Genomic DNA, 5,000 nt, shown 5'->3' with positions numbered 1-5,000 from the left:
ATGGATATGCATGTAGAGGTATGTAGTTCCGTTCTATATTGATATCTTTCCAGGACACATGGCGAGAGGGGCGCCTGATCGCTTATATATATATAGAGAGAGAATTCCTAGCACGGTGTTCTCTTTCAGTTTAAATGCTATAGTTATCTTTGTCTCTCTCTCTCTAACCTCGCTTTTCTATTTTCTTGTCTCTCTTCTCTTCCGTTTCGTTTGTTTTCCTTTCATCTCCCTTTACGTCTCCTTTTTCGCAGTTTAGTTTTTTATTTTCTCGTTTAATTTGTCTCTCCTTTTTGGTTTTCTGTCTCCTCCTTTCTGTCTCTATTTCCCTCTCTTCTTCCGTCTTCCCTCTCTTTCTCTTTCCCTTCCTCGCTCTCTCTATCCCCTATTCTCTCCCCATTCCCACTTCCCACCGTTTCACTCTCCATTTTTCCATTATCATCTCTCTATCTTTCTCTTTCTCCCTCTCTCCCCCACGCCTTTTCTCCCTCTCCTTTCCTCCCCTTCAATTTTCCTCTTTTCCCTTCCTCCTCCTCCTCTCTCCCCCCCCCTCTCCTTCCTTCCCTCATTCTCTCTCTCTCATCTCCCTCATGTCTACCCTCCCGCTCTTCACCCTCTCTCTTTCCCTCTCTCTCCCTCTTACTCTCCCTTCGCCCATCCTCTCCCTCCCTCTCTTCTCTCCCTCCCATATCAAACCATGACAGCCTTATTACCTCCTGGAGATGAACTGAGTCCATCATCTACACACTGGCATTATTTTAGGTTTGAGTAGTAAGGGTAAGATGTTCTGAGAGAGAGAGAGAAAGAGGGAGATAGAGAGAGAGAGGAGAGCGATGAGAGAGAGAGAGAGAGAGAGTGAGGAGAGAGAGAGAGAGAGAGATAGAAGGAGAGAGAGAGAGAGAGAGAGAGAGAGAGAGAGAGAGAGAGAGAGAGAGAGAGAGGAGATGAGAGAGAGAGAGAGAGGAGAGAAGAGAGAGAGAGAGAGAGAGAGAGAGAGAGAGAGTGAGAGAGAGAGAGAAAGAAGAGAGAAAGAGCCTGAGCGGAAGAGAGAGAGAGAGAGAGAGAGACGAGAGAGCGAGAGAGAGAGAGAGAGAGTGAAGAGAGGAGAGAGAGAGAGAGTGAGAGTGAGAGTGAGAGTGAGAGTGAGAGAGAGAGAGAGAGAGAGAGAGAGACGAGAGAGAGTGACGAGAGAGAGTGAGAGAGAGAGAGGAGTGAGAGAGAGAGAGAGAGAGTGAAAAGAGAGAGAGAGAGAGAGAGAGAGAGAGAGAGAGAGAGAGAGAGTGAGAGAGAGAGAGAGAGCGAGAGAGAGAGAGAGAGAAAGAGAGAGAAAGAGTGAGAGAGAGAGAGAAAGAGAGTGCGAGAGAGAGAAAGAGAGAGAGAGAGAGAGAGAGAGAGAGAGAGAGAGAGAGAGAGAGAGAGAGAGAGAGAGAGAGAGAGAGAGAGAGAGTGCGAGAGAGAGAAAGAGAGTGCGAGAGAGAGAAAGAGAGTGCGAGAGAGAGAGAGAGAGAGAGAGAGAGAGAGAGAGAGAGAGAGAGAGAGAGAGAGAGAGAGAGAGAGAGAGAGAGAGTGCGAGAGAGAGAAAGAGAGTGAGAGAGAGAGAAAGAGAGAGAGTGAAAGAGAGAGAGAGAGAAAGAGAGAGAGAGAGAGAGAGAGAGAGAGAGAGAGAGAGAGAGAGAGAGAAAGAGAGAGAGAGAGGGAGTGAGAGAGTGAGAGAGTGAGAGAGAGAGAGAGAAAGAGAGAGAAAGAGCGAGAGAGAGAGAGAGAGAGAGATGAGAGAGAGAGAGAGAGAGAGAGGAGAGAGAGAGAGAGAGAGAGAGAGTGCGAGAGAGAGAAGAGAGAGAGAGAGAGAAGAGAGAGAGTGAGTGAGAGAAGAGAGAGAGAGAGAGAGAGAGAGAGAGAGAGAGAGAGAGAGAGAGAGAAGAGAGAGAGAGAGAGAGAGAGAGAGAGAGAGAGAGAGAGAAAGAGAGAGAGAGAGGGAGTGAGAGAGTGAGAGAGTGAGAGAGAGAGAGAGAAAGAGAGAGAAAGAGCGAGAGAGAGAGAGAGAGAGAGAGAGAGAGAGAGAGAGAGAGAGAGAGAGAGAGAGAGAGAGAGAGAGAGAGAGAGTACGTACAGTTAATTATTAATACCGGTTAATTCGCTTTGGTCTTCGTGCTGATGCGGTAAAACGTTAAGATTACGGATTTGGAGAGGGAGGGGGAGGGGGGTACAGTGAAGGAGTGTGCGGAAGGAAAGCGAGAAGGAAGGAAGGGAGAAGGAGGATTGGAGGAAGAGGAAGGGAGAGAGATAAGGGCAAAGGGAAAGAAGAGGAAGAGGAAGGAGAAGAAGGAAGATGAAGAAGGAGAAAAGGTATTTTATTTTTCTCTCCCTTCTCCTGCCATTCATTCCGTTCCTCCTTTTATCGTCGCCTCTTCGTCTCCTTTCTCCTGCTATTTTTTCTACCATTTCGCTATTTCATCTTCATTCTTAGCCTCCCTCCCTGTTTTATCAACTTCTTCTCTTCACACCTCCTTTCTTCTCCTCCTTTTCAATCCTTCCTTCTTCCATTAACTTCCATTATCTCTCTCTTAGCTCCCCCCGTCCCTTCATCCCTCCTGCCCCCATCCCTCTCCTTCCTTCCTACCCTCCTCCTGCCCTTCCACCTCTCTGCTCCACTTCCCTCCCTCCCTCCTCCCTCCCTCCCACCCATCCTCCTTCCCTCATCCTTCCCTACCTCCTGCCCTAAGCCCTCCCCTTCCTTCCTTCCCTCCTCCCTCCCTCCCTCCTTCTCTGATCCCTCCCCCTTCCCCCTCCCCCTGTCCCTCATCCTTCCCTCCCATCCCACCCTCCCTCCTCCCTCCTTCCCTCCTTCCCTCATCCCACCCACCCTCTTCCTTCCCTACCTTTCCCCCCTTCCCTCTTAGTACAGAGAAGTTAGCGACGTACAAAGCCCCTTTTGATCAAAGGGCCCTGTACTTTGATATCTCTCGAGGTTTCCAACGATCCAGGATAATACGCTGCGCTTTTCCCTATTATGATTACTGCCGTTACTGTTACTATGGGTATCATTATTGCTGTTACTGTTGTTTCTACTATCGGCCTTTTTATTCTTATTATTGTTATTATTAATATTACTGTTACTATTGCTAATGCTGTTGTTAGTTATATTGTCATTGGTATTGTTATTAGGTATCATTACTGTCGGTATCATTATCATCTTTTTTATTACTATTTTCATTATTATCATTATCATTATTATCATCATTGTCTTTATCCTTATCATTATTATTATCACTTTCATTATTATTAACATTATCATTATCATCTTTATCATTGATATTATTATTATTGATATCATCATTATTATTATCATTGTTATGATTGTTCTTATCATTATTGTTATTATTGTTGTAATCATTATTGTCATTATCATTGTTATCATTATCATCATTATTATTATAATAATAATTATTATTGTTATTATTATCCTTATTATCATTATTATTATTATAATCACTATTATTATTATTATCATCATTATTATTACTATTACTATTATCATTATCCTTATTATTATTATTATTATTATTATTATTATTATTATTGCTATTTATATTATTATTGTTATTATTACTACTATTATTATTATTATTATCATTATCATTATCATTATTTGATTTTTTTTTACTATTATTATTATTTGATTTTTCTTTACTATTATTATTGTGATAATCATCTTTTTTGTTATTACTATTATCATTATCATTATTATTATTATGATCATTGTTATCACTATTATTATAATTATTGTTATTGTTATCTTCATTATAACTATTATTATCATTACTATTACTATTATCGTATCATTAATATTACTATTTTCATTATCATTATCTAGTTCTTCCATTTTTCCTTTTTTCTTCTTTTTCCCCTTCTCCCTCTTCTTTTTCTTCTTCTTTTCCATGTCTCTCTCTTATTCCTCTCAAAGAAGAAGAATGATGAAAGACGGGGAAGAACAAAGAACAGACAAAGAAAGAGAAAGAGAGAGAGAGAGGGAAGAAGAACAAAGAGAAAGATAAACGAAGGAAGATATAGATAACGAAAGAGAGAGGAGAAAGAAAGGAGAATAACATTAATGAATAACATTTATCATGAGGAAAAGGGAATATTGGAAAAGGGAAAAGGATAGAAAGAGATAAATAGAGACAGAAATTAAGAAAGTGAACTACAACAAAGTGAAAAAAACAAAACAAAACTAAAGGACTAGAGAAAACGAGATACTTTAAAACCAAACAGAATTACAAAAAAAAAAAAAAAAAAAACGTGATAAAAAAAAAAAAAAAAAAAAAAAAAAAAAAAAAAAATATTTACCTGTAAAACAAAATTGACAACTAAGAAAAAAAGGCGAATTTACGGTTGACGAATGAATGAGAGAAAATTATCTAAATAATGAAAAATAAAAAGGTAAAAAAGAAAAAAAACTAGAAAAAAAGAAAGAAAGAAAGGAGAGAGAGAGAGAGAGAGAGAGAGAGAGAGAGAGAGAGAGAGAGAGAGAGAGAAGAGAGAGAGAGAGAGAGAGAGAGAGAGAGAGAGAGAAGAGAGAGAAAGAGAGAGAGAGAGAGAGAGAGAGAGAAGAGAGAGAGAGAAGAGAGAGAGAGAGAGAGAAAGAGAGAGAGAGAGAAGAGAAAGAGAGAGAGAGAGAAAGAGAGAGAGAGAGAGAGAGAGAAAGGAGAGAGAGAGAAGAGAGAGCGAGAGAGAGAGAGAGAGAGAGAAGAGAGAGAGAGAAGAGAAGAGAGAGAGAGAGAGAGAGAGAGAGAGAGAGAGAGAGGGTTGAAGAGAGAGAAGGGTTTTAGAAAAAATACCTTAGGCTATAAGGGAAAAGGGGAAGAAGTAGAGGGAAGAGAAGGAGGGAGAGGGGAAGAAGAGAGGGGAATGAGATAGGGGAAGAGGATGGACTGTGTAGGGATTAATTTTGCGAGTTAATTCGTGAAGAGGGTTAATTCTAGAGTGAATTTAATGATGTCGAA

Source organism: Penaeus chinensis, chromosome 22 (genome assembly GCF_019202785.1).
Source record: "Penaeus chinensis breed Huanghai No. 1 chromosome 22, ASM1920278v2, whole genome shotgun sequence".
NCBI classification, from domain to species: Eukaryota; Metazoa; Arthropoda; class Malacostraca; order Decapoda; family Penaeidae; genus Penaeus; species Penaeus chinensis.
This window is presented reverse-complemented; position numbering follows the sequence as displayed.